This window comes from Stegodyphus dumicola, chromosome X1 (genome assembly GCF_044657685.1).
Source record: "Stegodyphus dumicola isolate Sdum_Otavi_A_Nest chromosome X1, ASM4465768v1".
In the NCBI taxonomy this organism is placed as follows: Eukaryota; Metazoa; Arthropoda; class Arachnida; order Araneae; family Eresidae; genus Stegodyphus; species Stegodyphus dumicola.
This window is the reverse complement of record NC_140780.1, coordinates 231815116-231837324: the sequence shown is the minus strand read 5'-3', so window position 1 is coordinate 231837324 and position 22209 is coordinate 231815116. Positions and strand designations below refer to the sequence as shown.

The 22209-nt window shown below is 34.6% G+C and overlaps 1 protein-coding gene across 6 annotated transcripts in view; it reads right to left on the bottom strand.

The window, feature by feature from the left end:
• LOC118188650 (E3 ubiquitin-protein ligase RNF13-like) overlaps window positions 1–22209 on the bottom strand; it is a 173379-nt gene that overhangs the window by 119429 nt on the left and 31741 nt on the right. The window lies entirely within an intron of this gene.

Genomic DNA, 22209 nt, shown 5'->3' with positions numbered 1-22209 from the left:
TTTTTAAATGAAAGTTTAAAAAATATTCTTTTCAAAACCAACAACGTTATAACAAGAAAATAATTATTAATAAAATAAAACAGATTTAGGTGAACTTAATGATATCAGTTTATGAATCTCAAAGAAATTGCCTTGAATTAAGCTGAATTACAGAAATATACCTATTTAAATTATTGAATACGTCTTTCCACATGTTCAATTAAGTAAATATTTTACTTACTTTTATCGCTATATTGCCCAGAAGTTTGTAAGTTTATGCAATTTTTAACAACCGAACAGTTTACCTTGATCAAATGCACAAATTATATTCATAACAGTTCACAAAACTTAAAAATGAATAATAATTAATACATAAAGAAAAGCATTACTTTATTTAACACTTTCACAATTCATAAAAATAGTAACTATTGATTTCTTACTTTTCATGAATATGATAAAACGAATTACCGAAAACGTTCAAATTATACAGTTTAAATCCTAGCGTATATGATTCTTTGTTAAGGAACGAAGATACCAGCTATAAGCAGAAACATTAAAATGTATTTAACATATTTTTATTAAGTCCTTTTTTTCACATCCGGAAAGAAAATAACATAACGTAATACTTTTCAACATATTTATCAAATTACATAAAAAACAAAATCAATACTTAAGCGCGAAAAATAATCCCAGATATCTTTTTTGAAAATCGTTTTGTGCATCCATATGCAACACAAGATAACATGCATCAAAAAGAAAAAAAGTTGCAATAACAGAATTCCTAGGACAAGTCACAGCGACAGTAGTAACATGGCTGAAAAGATTCACGGTTCAAGTTGAACCTTCCCTCCTTCTGGTCTAACCTCCTTGATGTGTATACACTAGTATCCGAAATATTGAGCAAATTGAGCCTTTTTTTTTTTTTTTTTTTTTTTTTTTTTGTTTGTTTTTTGTTTTTCAAGGGGGTAGATTTTAATATTTATTTTCTTGTTTTAGTTTGTTAAGAAATTTTAAAAAAATATGCAAGTCAGTGTCCTCAGTTTCTGAAACACAAATTGGGTAAATGTAAAAAGCTCAATTATTTTTTTAAAGAAATATTAATATTTTCGTATAATAGAGATAACTTTATTTATTTATGTAGCTCCTGTAGCATTTTAAAGATTTTTCATCCATAACATATATTTATTATTATTAAAATGTAATTTTATAAATATTATTGTATGATGCTCACTTACCTAATTATATCTTAATTTTTCAGGTATTCATATATGTGGATTTTAAAATCTGAAGCATGATGGTCGAAGATACAACCCAGGAGATCCAGTATTTATGAAAATTTCACCGTAATGACAGATGAAAAGTATTTTGTGCGTCAGTGTGAGACTTTAAAGTGCGGTATTGATGGTGAGAAAAAAGTCTGTGGACGTTAAGATAAGCAGTTTCAGAGGTTCTGACAAGAATGCTCCAACAAGAACCTCAAATTTATTGAGGCACATACCACACTTACATCCCCTAATTTTTGATAAAATTGAGGGAACGAAAAAAGCATGTGCAACAGAAAAAGAGACATCAGGACCTTATACTTCTACTTGTGGAGAAGCTTAAACCCCATTAGTTTTTTTTCACTACAGACAAGATAACTATAAGTGCTGAGAGCTTTAAAAAAAATCTTATTAACTTAGTTGTACAAAATGGTGTATCCCTGAATGTATTTTCACAACCTGCATTCCTAGGACTTAAATGCGAAATAGCAACGAAACTTGGGATTTCATTAGACAGGGAAAGTGTCCTAAAACTTATTCTCAATAACACTACGAGCAAGAAACAAAACCTGAAAGATGACCTTAGATGGAAGTTCATTTCTTAAAGATGGACGCAGTTACACCACACAGAGTACACTATTTTGCAATTAATGCTAAATTTATTAACAATGATGGAGTGATCGTTACGAAGACACTGGCAGTAAAAGATACTGAAATCATTGTGATAGCCTTTGTCTCCAAAAATTAATTTAAGGGGTTTTTAAAAGAATTTAAAATAAGAAAAGAGCAGATTCTTTGCACAGTTACTGAAAATGCATTTAATATGGTTAAATCAATATAGAAGGTAAATAAAGATGTGTAAATTGTTACAACAGATGACAAAGGGCTGCTTTAGATATTGAAACTTCTCAAGAATATTCATATGAAGATTTAGATGATATTAATGAAGAGGCATAAATGCTCCTAAATTAAGCAAATGCGTTGTGCAGTACACACCTTGCAGCTTGCTGTTAGAGATGGCTACAAATCTCATTCATAAACTTGGCCAAGCAGAAAGAACTCCCAAAATTGAAGCCATTCTTAGGAAGAGAGCAGGAAAAGGAGCAATTATTGATCAAATGGGGAAGTACATATTTGATGATAAAGAGGTTTTTAGAATTGAGAATTTTTTTAGATGATGTAGATAACCCTAATGTTTCACTAAGAGAAAGACTGTAGAATAATCTTGCAGAATTGCAAATTCTTCTTTCCCCACCATGATGGGAGGACTTATTTCAGAAGGAATAATTTCCTCAACGAAGAAAAGAGAAACTACTTAGCCAGACAACGAGATCTGGATGGTTTCAATATGTGTAAATCGAAAACACCGAATTTTGTTGGGTGACGAACAAATTAAAAAGGCACAGAAAGCAATCTATAAACTTTCACTAAGAATGAAATTATTATCAGAACAACTGGAGTATTCAGATCAGGACAGTCAGACTGCAGACATTGCAAATGAGTCCCTACATCCTCTTCCAATGATAATCAGATTTTGAGAAATATTTTGATAATATTGAAAAGGCTAAGGGAAAATGAATGAAAATACAGAACAAAGAGCCTTTAGATATAAAAATGAAAAAAAAAAATACGAACAAGATTTCTATATAGCCTTTGAAAAACTAGAGAAATATGATCGCTCTTGCAAGACACCTCTTTTAGACGTATACAAATCTACCCTGAAAAGTTAAAAGAAGTAAACCTAACAGTGACAGCTCTTCCTCCTACTCAAGTCTGCGTGGAAAAACTATTCTCAGTTTTTAAGTTTATCAAATCGGATCTACAATCCTCTATCAAAGATCTTGCTGAAGTTATACTGCTTCTTAGAAGTTATTAATGCCAGTTTTTTCATTTGACAATAAATGCTAATTAATATAAATAATCTGCTATGCCATCATTTTTTTTCTGTAACATCAAGTACTTCTTTTATATTTTGAAAAAAAAAAAAAAAAGCTGTAACACAGAATCATTATGTTTACATACATATGAAGGAATCAGAGTCGGTCATTTTCTCAGACTTCACAGCCCTGCTATTACCAAATTTGAATCTTTTTTCTGATTTTTCTACTTCACTATAAATCACATTGTACATAGAAAACAAAACAAAGATAGGTTTTACAAACGTTGATCAAATGTCTTTAAACAAATGATAAATCACAGATTGCAAAACATGAATTACTCTGCACTGTAAAATTGTGCTAAGGACGTTAAATGACGACAAAATGAAGCATACAAAGAAACAAAAAGCTTTAATTCCATCGCGGCGACTGTCACGTCTACGTGCCAGCAACGAACACACTCACTGCCCAGCCGATACGCAGGTGTGCCAGAGCATTTTCCCGTTCAGCCCCGACTGTCACGTATTTGTGCCAGTGTCCTGGAACGTTTTAAAAACTATAATTTCTGCCACAAGATGGCACTGTATGTCCATACGGTTTCAGATACATGTACATTAGACCTTCTACTCGAAAAGAGAGAAGCATGACTCACATACATGTGTTTTTGATTATATAAACAAAAGGGGAAATAAATGTTTCCGAATGACGTGATTTATGACGTCTCTTTAAATTCGCACGTGTTAGTTGTTTATTGTAAGTAGAGAAGTTTTATTTTCGCTAAAGCGTTGGGTATTTCGGTTTGCAGTTCAGTTTTTAGAAAATAAATAGATCTTGTTAGACGTGAATTCTTTCTGGTTTTACCGTTGCAATGTCGAAGCGTCGAAAATGTTTAACAGAGCATGAAATAGCAGAAATGATGCCAGATATTGATTCTGAAATAACTGAATGACATTTTCCAAAACTTTGTTCAGAAGAGATTCATAAGAAAATGAGACGACGATGCTTCGTTTGTTCACATTCCCGTAAAAATCCTCCAAAACGGCAAATGAATTATTACAAGTGCAAGGAATGTAATGTAGGGCTTGTGTAGATCCCTGTTTTCAAATTTTTCATACGAAAAGAGAATTTTAAGTAATATATTTAGTTTTCAGATGTATAATGTTAAAAGTCATAAAATGGTGAGTAATGAAAATAAAATGTGTAAAATATGCATTTAAACAAGAAATAAGGTAATTAAAGTATATATAAAAATATCTATAAAGCATAAGCCGTTATGCTTTATAGACTATAATACTCTATAGAGCATCATTAAACAATGCGTTGATACTTCAGAAATTTCATGGATTTAGGCTTAATAGCAAAAAAGCCCCCGGCCCTGGACAGACGCTCGCGTAAGGCACTGCCGGCCTCCGCGATAAGCGCGCGTTTGCGCTACCCGGCGCGAAGAGGTTAAGGTCCAAAGACAAAAGCAGAAATATTCGCACTTCAGAAAATAAACTTGCAATAATCGGAAAATATTCCCCTTGTTCAGCAATTTTTTTTTTTTTTCTGAGGTATCTTTCTATCAGTTTATATTCTGCAGTATTATTTTAAGAACTACTTTTAAGAATTAAATTGCTCACTGGTGCATAAAATTACTTTTCCCCCCTCAAACCTATGTTTAACTGTGAAGTAGTAACTGCATCTCTATTTACTTTAGGTATTTTACAACTTTCAATAGAGCCTTTTATCTTAACTCTAGAAGTAACTTACTTCTTTAAAAAATGCAAGAAGTAGGTTCCATTGGTCGAGGAATCTAGATACCATTCCTTAAAACATAGCCAGCATGTACATACCTGTTTCAAATTTTTTTAATTTCAGTATTATGCAGGTATTGGAATTTTTTCATTTTTTTTTTTCTTTTTAGAACTCCTTTCTAAACAATAATGAATATTGTTACGAATTCTGTACACAAATAGATCTAGTGCAATTATATGTGAAATTGTTGTAACTTTCTGTGTAATGTAATGGAAAAAAAATAAAGAAATAAGGTATGGTGGAAAAGTAAGAACACAGGGGTTAGTCTATTTAATGTTGAGTAAATGGGTAACTCATTAATTTGGCGAGATATCGCCAAGCTGGCAAGGGTTTTGGAGACATTTTGTCCTATGTCACCATCATAGGTACTGTAATTAAATAAATGGAATTGATTCCTATATTAGCTGAAACTGTAATTCGACCCTCAAGTTGCCTTCCAGTAATTTCGAGAAGGAGAATGTACTAGAAATATCTCGGCGCCGAGTTAAAACTAGGCAAGGCTAGAGAGAGCATCTACCCTCAGTTGTTGCTGTTAGCTCGGCGTGAGTTCGGAATACTGAGGTACAGTAAGACCCCACTTAATGAGGGGATACGTTCCATCAAAGTAGAGCGTAATGCGAAACAGCGCTAAACGAGGCTATCTTAACATGTAAATAATGGGGTTAGGGGAAGATGGATAAAAAATTGGTTAGGTATTAAATTTAATAATGTTTTTTTTTTAAATAAAAATAAAACCAAACATTTCTTACAAAAATAAAAACAATATAAATGAATATACTTAAAAAAACAAATACAATTCTCAGTCAGTCACATCATTCAGTCTATTCTGTGTTTCCAATTTTCTGCCTTTTTTGTCAAGAAGGCATTATGATAGACTGGCTTAATGGCATATTGCGTTCAATTTCGTCGTCAATCCATATTGACAGTCGTTTTTCCATTTCCTCTATAATGTTATTTCTAGAACGGTTAATTCTAGTTGCACAGCTTGACGTAGTTGCAGTTCCCGATGACAGTATTTTTTTTTTTATTCTTAAGAATTGTCCTTATTGTTGAAGTTGACAAATTCAATGCAGCACTAATTTGAGATTGACGTTCACCAGAATCTAATCTTCTAATCACTTGCATTTTAGTTTCCAGTGAAATGCTTTTTCTGATTGCTTTCTTTTGTTGTTTTTTATTATCACCCATGATAAAAGCTAAAGATCATAAAATTTGTTACTGTATTAATCGTTATAGTATTATATAAATTTATACTTACAATAATGTCAACAAATGTTTCAAATGATAAAAATGCGTCCGTACAGCACCTCATCAAACAAGAAACACAACTACACTGTTTTGGATATGTTACTTAGAAACCTAGCACTGCGCACAATTTCGGGGAATCCCTGGTTTGAAATAAAAGAGCGCTAAACAAAACAGCATTAAGCGGGGTCTTACTGTACTTCCTGGTAGCTTTCCTCTTTAGCTGCGTTTTGCATTGCATTGTGTTTAACATTCATAGTACTTTGAAATGTAACTACTGACTGTACTCTATGATATTGTCAAAGGTTGTATGATTATTTTTGTCGAAAGTTCTAGATCTCCAAAGTGTGTCTTTTGATAACATAAATTTCATCAATCCATCATCGTAGCTGTGAGCATTCAATATATTACAAACCCGTACACACACAACACATTTTGGTGCCAGAAGTGGGATTGAATGCCGGTGACAAGAGCGATGGAGCAGCAATTAAGACAGATCCTGACTGCCTTTGCTGCATTCCAAGAAAGATGGTCAAGAATCCATTAAAGAAGAGAGGAAAAGGGACAAGTAGAGATGAAGGTGGATCAAGAAAAGAAAGAAGAGGCCATCAAATCAGTTCCAAAAAAATTGAAGCAGGTCAAAAGGAAATGAAAAGAAAAATTGCTGCCATTGTAGAAAGCAATTAATTTGAAGATATGGAAGCGAGAATAGACACGATTCAAAACAAAGTTGGAGAAACTGAAGGAAGAGTGTCTACCCTTCAAGAACAAATCAAACAATAAATTGAAGACAGAATTATTGCTGCAGTCACCAAAAAAATTCACACCTTAAAGAAATGCATAGCGACACAAGAAAACAATTCTGCTGGTTTTAAACTATTACTTATTTCTTATCACGGGATGCCATGTCATTCTCATCTCAAGCTATCCGCATATCACTGGAAGTCCTCCTGCAAAGTGCATAAGATACAATTTTCTATAATGGCGGACGCGAATGGAAAGGATTCCAAACTAAGGCACATCATCTAGGCTGCTTCTCTGAGAGCGGACGCAGTGGGTACTCTTCAAACTCTTCCCGAAAATCAGAGGCTAGTCTTGGAAGCTCTATCCAGCGCGCTCGAACTGCGCTTGGGGAGGGGTTTAAAAGATTATAGCAGGCTTTACTTAAAATCCCACTATAAGAAGCTCACGGAAACATACCAGAAACTTGCCACGGATACTGAAAGGCTGTCTCATCTTGCTTTTTCAGAATGCTTGACAGAAATTAAGGAAATCCTGTCTCCGCAGCACTCCACTGATAGCATCCAGGATCCTGAAGGACAGAAAGCTTTGCGAATGGTTACTGCCAAGGATTTAAAAAGCACTCTAGTGTACAACATGAAATTCGAGGCAGCCTAGCAAGCACCTTGTACAGACCACCACCCAATTATAGCTGCACAAGTATTGGAGCCATTGGATCAAATGGTTCCTCTCGTCTAGACAATTTAATCAGAAAAGTCAATGCCTTAAGATGGAATTAGAGTGGCGACAAGCCTACCATAAAGTCATGGAACTGCAGTGCTAAAGGCCAAATATGAAGGAACTGCAGAATACCCCAGAGAATAGGATATAGGACTGCTCCCCAGCAATGATGCAAGAAACAAATTAGTGGCCATCTCGCAAAGCGGAGTTCATAAGATAATGAGAACACCTATATGAGCAATAAGAATAATTTCTGCAATGAGTGGTCGCAGTAATAGACTCTTCATCATTTCATCATGGGACATGCCAATGGACTTGCCATATGACCATCGATACAGGAGCCAATGTTACCATCATTCGAAATGTTTTGGCTTAACAATTAGAAGGCAAACTTATCAGGGATGCTGCCCTGCGTTACCCTCCAGACTGTATCCTAGGAGATGATTGATATCGAAGGAAAATTAAACGTAAGCATCACGTTTGGAAGTGCCGCCTATCATCACACGGCATATGTAGCAAATGCTACAGACCCTTGCATAGTCGGATTAGACTTTCTACTGAAATACAGAGGCTGTTCGCACATTTTTAGACGATTTTGGTAAGCGGTAATAAAAAATCGTTTGCTGCAAAAGAAGTAATTGCAATTGTACTATGTTTTTAAAAGTCAAAATTATCGTCTCTGGCTTGAAAGTTTTGTTTTTATTCAAAATGGTGAATTTAACAAAGCAATGGTTCGAAGGCTACATTTACGCTCTTTCCGAAGAGAAATATGCATACTCCATTATCCAAAAACGATGTGAGAGTCATGGTTTTGTGATATCTAAAGCGTCGATAGGTAATACCATCAACAAGAAAGGGAAAAAATGTCAAATTGAAGCCTCAAGTGGGACAAAAGTTCCAAACAAGTATCCAAGGAAAAAACGGACATCTTCGACTATTGCAAAGGTACATTGTTTAATGTTAAAAGAAAATCCCCCTAATCAAAGGACAGTTGCAAAATCATTAAAATGCTTGGCGTCCACTGTAAACAAAATGATAAACGTTGATTTAAATCTTAAGAAAGCGAAAAAAATGCAATGTTCATCGTCTTCTTCCAAAACATATCGCTCAACGCAGGACACGCTGCAGAATTCTATATGAGAAACACTTATCCAAAAAAAAATGGAAAACAATTGTCACAATAGGTGAAGCATGGGTGTATTTAAATGATTGTAACAAAAAAAAAAAAAAAAAAAAAAAAAAAAAGAGCCACTTATTATCATTAAAGGGGAGAAAAAATTTAAGTACATGGTTCAAAGAATCGAAAGAAAGTTTTTCTAAGGGATTCATGATTGTTGCTGGTTTTCCTTATATTCGCAAGTTAAAAATAAAGAGAGTGCAAAAAAATGTCAAGATTAACTCCAAATACTATCAGGAACATATTTTATTGCCAATTTTTCTGAATGAAATACCATCGCTTTACCCACAGTGCCATCTATCTGTGAGACTCCATCAGAACAAAGCTAGCAGTCACACATCAAAATCCACAGTAAATTTCCTAAAAGAAATGGAACAAAAAACTGGTATCAAGGCCATACCCTTCAGTGATATCCCTACTAAATCTCCCGATGTGTCACCTATGGATTTTTGTGCTTTGGGACTTTTAAAAACTGCATTATCCAAACGTTGTCCCAAAACCCTAACAGGACTCTGGAAAGCTGTTCGGGAGGAATGGGATAGAATACCTCTTCTGCCACTTCAAAAGGCATTATTATCCTGGAAATTGCGGTGTCGAAAGATAGTTCAGAATAAGGGATGTCAAATAGAACACTTAAAACACAAGAATTTTATGTAATTTATTTTTGTGAATACAATATACATCATCTAAAAAATGTGTGAACAGCCTCTGAACAATAATTTTTCCTTGGATTAAAAATAATGAAATGCATTCAGCCCCTGAGGACATAACTAACCATCATCGGAATGGATCCTCACCTGGAAATGCCGCTGCCTTGTCTCGAAGAACCATCTCAGAAAGCTGCCGATATTGTTATAGGGTCAAAGAGAAACATGAGCTGCTTAGTCCGGTCGCACGACAAGTTACAACTTCAACATTGGCTGATCGAGACCCAAGGAGTGATGAAGAAGCCTGGAAAGACCAGTTGGAAGATGGCAACATTAAACCCTTACAATTCATTTAATGGAATCTTTAAAAAGAAACCTACCTGGGAGGACATTTCGATATACAGTCCTACGACAAAACAATAGTGAGCTCTCTGGGAAATATTACGGCAGTTGGGTGAAAATTATACAATCCTGAAGAGAGCATCTGCTGTCAGTTGTTGCCATTAGCTAACAGCAATGAGTTCGTAGTACTGAGAGTATCTCCTGGTAGCTTTCTGTTCAGCTGCACTTTGCATTGTGTTGTGTTTAACGGTCATAGTAGTTTGAAGTGTAACTACTGACTGTACTTTGTGGATATTGTGAAGAGGTGTGTGACTATTTTTGTGGAAAGTTCTAGATCTCTGAAATATTTCTTTTGACAAAATAAATTTTATGACCTATCATCAGAGCTGTGTCTATTGAATCTATTATGAACCCTTACGCAAGCAGTAATCTCAACAATTTGTTCAGCCACACTTATTGGTAAAGAAGTTACCCTCTTTTGAGCTGCTTAGTATAAAAGGTCACAGAGGGCCTATCATAATTTGAAAATCTGAATTTTCCTTTTTTAATATTCCTGCAACACTTTTTCAAGCCTACTATTCCTGGTACATTCATCAAGTGCTAAATAATTATCTAGAAGAACTACATTTTCTTTTGAGCTTTTCATAGTTGGCTCTGTCAAATTAAAGCCTGTCGAATTTCCTTCTAAAGTGGGGACAGAAATTAAATTACACTGAATTTCTGAAGACACTGGATTACGAAAAGAAACAACAGTTGGGTATAGTTTTGAATCAATACTACTGCTTCCATCACTACAGAGGCAGAACAGAACTGTTTTAATGAAGATTTATTTTTCACACACATTTCTTTAACAATTGAAGCCGTTTTGGTCCTTGCACTTGAGTATTTCTTAGCGATTTCGCTATTGGAAAACATTTTTCTAAATGAAGTTGCACATGATACAATGCATTCAGTAGCAGGTTTTGCTGCAGTAAAAAGGCAGAGAACAGGCATTCTGCACAAACATTTTGATCCTTTGTTTCCACAGAAAAATTCAAATTTTTCATTTCTTTTTCAACTGAACTCATGTTGTCCTTGTGTTTTGTGTGTTTGAGAACACCATAAGAAATGTATGCTCATTGGCTAATATATGCCAGATGACACGCAGTGGCGTTTGATGCTCACTGAAGAAGTGGAACACAACATTTTCGGACACATCACTCACAAAGCAGAAACGCGCCATAACTTCTCACAGGTGAAACGACTTCGGTTTTCTTTTATATGTAATCTAGAGAAAAACCAAATTCCTTTAGATGTCCATAATCACTTTTGTTCTGATACAGATAACGAATTATTAAGCCAAGGTACAGAAAAATTATGATAACTTTTAAGAATAAGTAGGAAGAAATATGTTGTAAAGTAGGTTTGCGGGAGAAGGGTCAGAAATTGGTGTGTCTCGCACCTAAATCGAGAAAGTTGGCAACTCTGGATACTTGGTTTCATTTTCGTGACAAAGGGAATTCCCTTCATTTGCATGATGGAGTTCTATATAGCAAATGGGAAGCTAGCAATGGAAAGAGGTTCAAATGGCAGCTTATCTTACCAAGATATCTCGAGTGGTCTGTTAAGAGCTTCCCAACAGCCTTATGGGAGGTCATTTTGGTGTAACACAGAAATGCTACAAATTCCGTGAACGTTTCTTCTGGGACAAAGCCAAAGCAGGTGTAAAGAAAGCGTTATGTTATGCATGTGAAGCTCAAAAAGGTCCATAAATCAAGAAAAAACTTGTTATGGATATCCCCCTTGCGCTGTTCCCCTGCGACGCAAATGGAAAACTTTAAAAAAGGGCTTTTGTCTAAGAAATGCCATAGTAGTAAGTCATATCATGCTTTGGGAAACTTGTGTCTTTCCTTTCTGTAGCTGAGCTCATGTTTTGCTTAACCAAGAAATCTTTGTTTAAGTTTTAAAATAAATATTAAAAAAAAAAAAAAAAAAAAAAAACACTAGTCTGATTATTTTCCATCTCGGAAGTTTGTTCAAGGTACATAATCCTGTCCATTACATTAAGGATGTGCATAAATAAAAGGGGGGGAACTGATATAAATGTTGAATTCAATCAACTCTGAAGATCATTATCTTCAAGATTATATCTCTCAGTTTTTTTTATGGTGCTTTTAAATTAGTGTAACCTTGAATAATGCTTTTTTCTAATCTCCAATTTTACTTAATCCATTCACCAATAAAGAGGATGTAGCTGCTGGAGGGGAAGGTTTAAAGATCTTAAAGTAGTGGTCTCAAACAGAAATTCCATGTGAGCCCGTTATATGATCTGGCAGCAGCTGACTGGCCCGAATTTGATTTTCAACAAAATAAAGTTTTTTGACTAAATTTTCAGTTAATAAATATTTATCAGAACATATATGAGCAGTAATAGTAATAACTCAAAGGGGAAAATGCATGCTTATATTTATTTTCTATCTGAAATCTTAAGGTTACATGCAAGTACATGCAAGAATTTTTTGTTCCATACGTTTTGCAAGTCAAACGTTTTTTGCGAGCTAGGGAATTGTTGATGTTTCTTTAAATAATGGGTCCATATAAGCAGGAAGGAATGAACAATTTATTGAGAAATAGAACATGGATATTTAGCAGTTAATACATAGCTTAGGCAACTGTTAAGTCTAACAGCTGATTCTTAACTGAATCACAGCTGAACCCCCTAGCTTTCCAAGCTGTAGTTATACTCTGTAGCAGGAGCTCAGGAAACTTTTGGAAGAATCGGTCGTAGGGTTTCAAAAATGTATTTTCTCGAATCTTCCAGTCGTCAGATTGTCTGAGATTCTCTGAGAAGTCGTAAGATTCAAGTCGCCAGATTGGCGAGAAATCGCTAGCTTGGCAACAAAAATTGTCCACAGGGCCTAAATTTCACAAACTAAATTTCCTATACCTGGAATTCTAATTACGTTATTTTTACAATTCCAAAGCCGTTGCATTTGGAATTAAAAGATCTACAATTCTATGCAACAAAGATTTATATACAAGACCATGGAGCTACAAATTTAAAGTAACAAAAAATAAACAATAAAATTACTGTTCTAAAAACAATAAATAAATAAGATAAGCAAAAAATTTTGTAATACTACAACTACACACACACACACACACACACAAAAAAAAATCAAAGAGGAGAAACTTGTTCACAAATATTTACATTGTCCTTCCTTAAGGACTGCATAAATTAATGTGATATTAAAATATGGTGTTCTAAAAGCATTAAATTTTCCTTTAAAAACATTTATGTAAGAATTAATTATTTTAAGTAGCACCAGATATTTTTTAGTTTAAATAAAATATAAACTTTGTAAGCTCAAGATTTTAAAAATGAATGAGCAAAAAATTATAGGGAAGGAAATGGAAAGAAGAATCATTGGCAGTGCAGTCCTGAATACCAGGGTTAACTAATTCTCATTACGTTAATAAGTCTATTACAGTGCACTAGGCGTCAGCAACCTTTTTTGGTTGTGGGTCAAAATGAACCAAAATGTTTGTATTAGAAAGATGTATTGGATCAGTGTTATTTTCCTTTTAAAAGTCTTTCTTGGTAAATAATAAGATAAACTTTGTTGAGAAATATTTTTATGTTATAATATGTTTGTGTTACAATACACTTTAAGCTTTAAACATAAAAAATTAAAATTATAAGTTATTTTAAAAACAAGCATAACTGAATTAACTTTTTTCCCCTCTTTCTTCAATATCAGTGGCTTCCCTGATGCTGAACTTATGTCTGTTTAGTGACTGAACTTATGTCCGTCTTGCTTATAGTTATTCAGCTTAAGACGAATACAAGCATCTCGCATTAATAAGTTGAACCAAATGCAGACAAAATGGCTCGCCAGTTTTCTGGAACTGTGGATTACAGATTGACATTACAGTCTTTAAAAATGCATGTTCTTCCTGCAACTTACTGATCAAACAAAAATGTTATTCTCATTATTTATTTTTGATTTATTTTTTAATGTATTCTTCAAGTGTTCATTTTATGTTTATGGCTTATAATTTTTTTTATATATTACACTTTATTTTCGGAAATACTTTATACTCGGGTGGGTCACTTGCTATTATGAAATGGGTCATTTGGTGACCCGTGGCTTAATAGATTGCCGAAACCTTGCTGAGAAGCAGTTCTTTGTATACGCAGCCAGACTTGATATGTGTAGAACCAGACTTAATCTCCTTCCTCGAATTCTCTCTCCGTCGACTTGGCGTCATATCTTGCCTGTATTCTCTTGGTGGCTGTGTTGATCCTTCGCCTGGTGAACACCTATATGCTGGCAGGTATAATGGGAACTTTGGTCCCATCCCTGCTGGTTGTGGGATACACAGAGAGAGAGATGATCTAAGAGTATTCGGTGTAAACTCTCCACCATGCTGTCCGACTCTGGATGTAAAGGAGTGGTTTGTGTCATCTGTACTCCGAGAATTTTACAAAGTCCTTTTCTATTTATCAAATGTCTGTTGTTTGGCTATTAGATAACAGGCTTTCCAATATCTCACCACATGATAAGAAAAATTAGATAGTGCAGGGCACTCATCCAGATGTAAAGCAGTAATATCTTGTCCAGTCATACAAAGAGAACACGTAGGAGAATCCACAATGCTAAAATGAAAAAGATTAGCACCCAAGAAATTGTGCCCAGTTAACATTCTAAAAGTTGCAACTGCAATTTCACGAGGAAAGTCAGGAACAAGTTGTGGTCTAGAAAAGATTACATTCCAAGGTCTGCCATTCGAAAGATGCAAAGTTGTATCATGAAGAAAGGCCCTTAAAAATCTTAGCTATTTCCAATTTAGCTGAAAGGAATCGCAGCCCTTTAATTTCCCCCAATGCCACAGTGTCAGGGGATACACTTGACGACACCCTATTAGGAAAATTCTCAAGCAAAGTCCTGCATAGTAGGATGTGGGGGGGGGCTCAACCTCTTTATTAGAAGAAAGAGCCTGTAGTGCAGAAACAGAATCAAAAAGGGTCACAGTTTTTTTAAAGCAGTTTTATCACAAAAAAAGTTATTCAATTGATATAAGAATAGACTCCATCCCTCCACCAAAGTGATCAGTGAAATTTCCAACCGAAATGGAAAAACAAAAAAGTTCACTACAGATGGGAGTTCCACGCTTGTGAAAATTCAGAAAGCAAATCATCGGAAGGGTAACAGTTATGTACGGCCTCCAAAGACATCGCCTCGGGAGGAAGATCTAACTTTCTAATTTTCTGAGTTAGATCCAATCTAACATCGATATTAATGTAACAGAACAGGTAGGGGGGAAAAGCAACTCATTCGGCAAATCATTAGTATTTCGGTAATGTTTAATATCATGGACACATTGTATAAAACCTCTCTGAGTCTGCGTTTTCTAGAGCTTGGTTTTGAATGACCTCCAAAAGCCCTATCACATTAGCAGAAGCAGAGACAAGCACTCCAATGCAATAATTTAAGACTGGCTGGATATGCAATGCATAGGTTAAAGTTAGGGTGTCTCTGCCGCAGCCCCATTTAACACCAGCCAGCCTCTTTAGAACTGGAAGCCTATTTTCATTCATCTTTAATAAATATATGCTCAGCATGTTTTTGCCGAGTAAATTTCTTGTCAATATCACATCCAAAATAATAAGAAGAGTCACTAGATTGTAGGCTTTTGTTGAGATAAGTCATTTCAGGAGTAAACTGTTTGTGATTAAGCATTAAAAAATTGGCAAGAAATCTTATCGGTGTTTATAGTCATATTGTTTTCAGAACACCATTGACCAAGTCTCTCAAGAGGTGCATTCAAGACTAAGTTTAGTTTAGAATTTTCATTTTTAGCAGAAGTACTCCAACGACCATGCCAGCAACAAGCAATGCTATCTAAATCAAGCCATCATTAATATAGATGTTAAACAAAACTGGGTTTGGTACCGTGTCCTGAGGTAGCCCAATTTTACTCTGCTTAAACCTTGACACAATCGTCAAAATGGGTAGCACAAAAGTGCTGTACCAGGAAATCTTTAATACACATCAACATCTTACCACCAATCCCCATGTTCTGCAGCTTCTGGACAATTCGGAGTTTCCAAACTTTACCGAAAGCGGCGTCGAAATCCACAAAAACTGCAAGAGCGAAATGGCGACAGTCAATTGAGTCTTTAATAGATTGACTTACAAGGCGTAGTGCAATAGTAGAGTGCAATTTTCTGCAGCACGTTGGGCAGGGGATAGCAGATTGTTTGATTCTTAAATGAGCAACTATCATCCTCTCCAACCTTCGATATTATGCTTGTAAGAGAAATATGTCTATGATTAATCAAGTCACTTGCAGGTTTGTTTCTCTTACGAAATGGTACCACGATGACCTTTTTTCATAGAACAGGAACAACTCCAAGGGTCCAGATACAATTAAATAAAAACAGCTGGGCAGCAAGAGCATTGTCTTTAAAATAATGTAATAACTCAGAACAAAAGTAATTGTGTCCAGGACTGTTTCCAATTTTAATTTGTCCGATAGCCTCCTTAAGTTCTAGCATATCAAAATTCGTATGAAAAATATCTGCAGTGTAGTTAGATGCTGTAGAGCTAGGAAAAAATCTCTTGATCACCCTTCTCAGAATCCTTTGTCTTTTCTTAAGATGAGTTCTCAATCTTTATCTTTTAGAGTAAAAACAATTAAAAGCATTAGAGATACCAATGTCGTCAGTTAGTCTTCTTTTTGCACTCATAGGTTCTTTAACATTCACAATTAACGTATTTTTTAGACTATTTATGAATCTATAAATCTTGTTATCATCTTTTCTGTAATCAATTTTTTCAATAAATTCAATAAAGACATCTAATGCCTCAAAATCCCAAAAGCCACATATTTGTAAATAAATAAAAATAAATCTTTGCTTATTTGTAGTTGTATTTTAAAGTTTAGTAATAATCATGTCAGGATCTAGAAGTATTAAACTAAACTTCACAAGTCAAAATCCATACAGAAAAAATAAAAAGCATTTTTGGATCAGCTTTAAGATGGAACTCATATAAAGCTTGACACTTAACAAACAATGTACATTGCTTTTAAGATAGTGATTTGATGTTTCTATTGGAAAACTTCATTTTGGGCATGATCATTCCACCTAAAAATAACAGTTTTTAAATCTTTTTGCTACATTTCGGATATGTGAATGGAATATGGACCATCGGAAGGCTATGGAGATTTATACTATGCATAAATCAGCATACTATAAATAAATCATAAATTTAATCCTATAATGTGAGAAGAGGAAAAAAGTCTCATGCTTAAAGGACAGTTCCCTACATATGTGACAGGGCTTATCAATGAGACATTTACATGATTTTTCATACTGCAGAAATCCATTATTAAAAATGTGATTTAATCATAGGAAATCAGCTATAATATAATTCACTCACATGTGCAACCAATTTCTGTTAGTTTAATTCAATAGATTTTTATAACGGCATTTCTCAGGAAACTGTGTTTTGAAAAGTCAGGAGCATTCAAATGAATTTTTGGTTTAAACTTCTCGCTTTTGCAAGTAACTACATAATTCATTATAAATTACTACTTCCTCATACACAACCCACCAACGGCCAAGCAGTAAAGTCAATGAAAACTGGTAGTCCGGGGTTCACATCCTGTCAAACGGGCTGGCTATAGGGATGTGGTTATCGCCATGTGTAACAAGTATACGAGCCTGTTTCCCTTAGAAAGTCCTCCATGAAGACATCCCTATCCTTAGGCAGATAACCTTTGTCTACTTTCCCACAATAAAATAAACCAAACAAAACCATTAATAAGCATCAGAACTTAGCTATAAAGAACACCTTTGTATGTTCAGGGTTGAACTTTTTTTTTATTAACTATTAAAACACAATATTATCATCTCAAAAAATAGAATTAAAAAAAAATGTTTAGAGATCTAGAAAGCCAAAAATTAACTGGCTTCTAATCTAGAAAACAAAAAGCTGAAAAAAGACTGAAAGACAAGAGATGCTTTTTAAAAATATTTACGCTAAGAAAAATGTCAAAAAGAAATGTTGAACCTTTCAATGCAGTATCTATGGAGACAGTTTTAACAACTGGGAAGATGAAATTTTCATCAACTATTCTGGATACTGGCGATGACGATTTCAAAGCTGAACGTTTGACAGTTACTGCTGGTTACATAATAACGTGAAAGAAAGAAAAACCGATTTTCAAAGATTAACTACAGATGATCCAGCAATATGGACTAAAATGAAAATTTTAGATATTTATAAATTATGTCAAGTATTACTTAAACATGGATTTAAACAAATTTATAATTTGGACTTTCCAAAACATAACAACAGTCAAAGATTTTCAACAGTATACTAACTTCCAAAGTTATTTAACGGCATTAAAGACATTACACAGTTAATGCATTAGAAATTGACAGATTTTGCATTTTAATTTTCTCTTCTCTTATGGCTTGTTTGATCTTTGGAATATTAACCGCGTTTATTATAGATTAAAAGACTATGGAAATATTTCATCAATTGTAAATTCCCAATACCCATGAGAAAACATGAAGCCATGTAAAAAAATTATCACAATTGGAAAGAAATGGAAATAAGAATCAATAAAAAACATACAATAATTGATGAACAGGAAAGGCGCTATTAAAAATAAGGGTTACAAGTTTGGAATGACTGTTTCCATTAGTTCAAATACTGGCCATGGAGGATTCTTCTTTTCAAGAAACAAAATATTAATGGAATTGTATTTAAAAATTCGTTAAATTCTTAGCGAAATTTAATCGACAGTGAATGAACATTTGAGAATAATAAAAGATAAAGAATCACATGTTCATTATCTCAGGAAATATATAAAAAATAAAATAATAAAAATTATTTCTACTATTGAGAAGAAAAACAAATGAATTCTGTTTTCTGCCATTAAATACTATTTTTACAGAGATTGTATGTCCAATATACGAGGGCTATCCAGAAAGTAGATTACGTTTTGGAATAAAAAAATAAACAAAGTATAGGAAACAAATTTTATTATATACAGATGAAAGCCACACTCAAATACTACTTTTCTACATAGTCACCATACAAATTAAGGCATTTATCGTAGCGATGTACGAGCTTGGAAATTCCTTCGTCGAAAAATTCGGCCGCCTGCGCCTTCAACCACTTCGTTACCTCTTCTTGCAGCCGTGCGTCGTCATCAAACCGCTGCATAGCCAGCCACTTCTTCATTGCTGGGAATAGGTGGAAGTCGCTCGGTGCCAGGTCGGGACTGTACGGCGGATGAGGAAACAACTCCCACTTAAAAGATTCAAGAACTTTACGAGTGACATTTGCCGTGTGGGGCCGGGCGTTGTCGTGAATCAACAAGATCTTAGAGCTCAACATTCCTCTGCGCTTGTTTTGGGGAGAACTTGTGTGCCCCCACTGCATTGATTGCAATTTCGTTTCACAGTTCACATGTTTCACCCATGTTTCGTCACCAGTAACGATGTGATCGAGTAAAGAGTCACCATCCTTATGGTAAGCGTCCAAAAAGTTCAACGCTGCAGCCATTCGCTGATTTTTGTGGTCCTCTGTCAAGATTTTTGGAATCCATCTTGCACAAAACTTGTGGTAACCAAGCTTTTCGCTGATGATTTCGTGCAACAAACTTCGCGAAATTTGTGGAAAACTCAAAGAAAGTTCCGTTATTGTGAAATTTCGATTTTCACGGACCTTAGCATCGACTTTTTCGAGAAGTTTGGCGGTCACTATGCTGAGTCTCCCACTTCGATCTTCGTCGTGAACATTGGTTCGGCCATTTTGAAATCTTATGACCCACTGACGCACTCCACCTTCAGTGATAATGTTGTCCCCATACACTTCACGAAGCTGCCGATAGATTTCTATCGGTTTACAGTTTTTTGCAGTCAGAAACCTTATTACTGAGCGCACCTCGCAGCTCGCGGGATTTTCAATTAACGCAGACATTTCAAACCGTCACAGTATCTGAACGGAGCACAGCACGAACCTCTCACTAGCACGGCTAGATGCAGACTGAGCTGCGCAACGCTCTGACCCCAAGATGGTCGCGCTAGCCCCGCCCTTAGCGGACACAGACGGAAACGTAATCTACTTCCTGGATGGCCCTCGTAGCTCACACAGAGCAAATCAGTTTAGTATGGTATGATTAATGAACATCGCTGACAATTCAGTTTCCATAAATAGACACTTTTTGAGATTTATAGATGTACAAAATAATCCTGGATGTATTTTTTTTCTTTTTAGCTTATTGATAGGAATACTTGAAAAGCACTAACCAGTCTGTTACAAACAATGGCAAAGTCAAATTGAGTCCTTTGACACATAATTGGTCTGATGCTTGCAATGCTGCGGATGAAACAGCTCAAGATGATCTTTTGTCGGGGTTAAATGGTAGTATTATGGAAGGATAAAGAAACAGACCTCTCAAAATCTTACCAAAATTTTAATTTATTGCATCTTTCATCACGGGGTATAATATACTTTTTAAAATGTATGTAACAAACATACAACTTCCGAATAAAAGCACTGATGTAAATAAAACCATGCCTTGTTAAAGTAATACATACATAAATGCACACACACACAAATTTCGTGAAAATCCAGAGTCATGATGAGTTTGAAAAATGTTGGCTAAAGCAATAAAAGTTGCTGAGGTTTTAGTTATAGTGCCTAATCATGAAGAAAATAAGAAACCGTTTGAAACAGAGGGATAAAAAGCAATTTATCTATGAGAAACAGAATCAACCTTTTAGCAACTTTAAACATAACTCTGATTTTTATTCAATTATTTACTCCTTTAGCATTGCTGAGGGTGATGAATCCAAACATGACTCTACTAAATGAAAAATTTGACATTCTTCTAAATATATTAAAAATTCCAAAAAATTTCTTCTGAAGAGCTGCTTCAAAAAGGCTTAGTTTTAGAAAGATACATTCTGCATAATAATATTCAGGACATCAACAGAACAGGTTTAATTAATGAATTGCAAGTAAAAGCAAGACAAATTTGACCAAACCAGTAGACTTTTCATACCAATGTAACCAGATATGCATAATGAAAATGATCACTCTTTATCTCATATATCTACTCTCAACTTAAATCTAAACCCTCAAATTTAGAGGCCTACTCTAGCCCCATCATACATACTACTTGACAGCTATTACTCTAAATCAATACCTTGCATAGCCCAGGTGGTTGGGTCTCCAGATATCCCAGATTGTTTGAAAACATTCTGATCAAGAAACTAAATACATGACAGAAAATTATAATTAATTCCAAAATATTTCTTTCACCCTGTTTTATGACAAAATGGGTTTTGTAAATTATTTTTATTAGAAATAATTTTAAAAATGTGTGAATTTTGTAATTAATTTTTTTATTCTCTAAAAACTGCAACATCTTATGTTTGCAGATTTTCCTTTTTTGGCATGTTTTCTTTAAACATTCTTTTTTGTGTATGAACAGCACTGTTTTTCATTTGGAGAAATATAAGGCTTTGCTAAACTTCCTAAATATGCTCTGACAAGGTTTGAACCATTCCTAATCAGCTATTAACTCTTCTGCTGAGACAGCACAGTAGTCGTCATCTAAATTGTTAACCCATTCTTCATTCACATATGATCCAAAATTTAGTTATTAGTGTTCAATTGGAAATGCATACTTATGGTTGAAGAATCTAACAACAAAATCAAGTTGCCATCCAGTTTCTACTGCACTATCAATGGCTTCAAGAAAAAGACTTTCAAAACCAATGAAATCATTTGCGCTAGTGAATGATATAGCATGGCTCCATATTGCTTGCCATTAATTCACACTATATTGCAGCTTTTTGATAAAATATATGATGTTTTAGCTCTTGCAGAGTCCCATTTAAAAAGAGTCTATTTCCCTACTGTAGCTTTTATGGCTAGCAAAAAAAGAGGCAAAAATAACAGGCCTTAAATGTCACAATGTCACCCTGATCCACTGGTGTATCAACGACGTCACATTTGATGGAAAAAGTTACTTGTACATTTTAGTTTAAAGCCTACAGATTCAATCAGATGACCTGGGACGTTACATAAAATCTTAAAATCTAATTCAATAAATTTCTCTTATACAGCAATCTTCTTATAAAGCTTTAATAACTCATGCTTTCTTATTTGAAGGCCAGAGATTACTTTTTTGTTAAATTTTTAAGAATTCAGTTTTCCAAATGCTCGTATTTTGCATTGGTTGCATTTTGATATTCCCTGTTGTACTCTCACCTTTTAATACTTGCAAGACAGTCTTCTGAAATCTTATATCCAGGGCACGACTTTTCATTGGCTGCCAAAAAAGTGCATGACAGCAAGTTTCTTCAGAATAAATCCATTTTACCAATGTTGAATGTTTGTACATTTTCT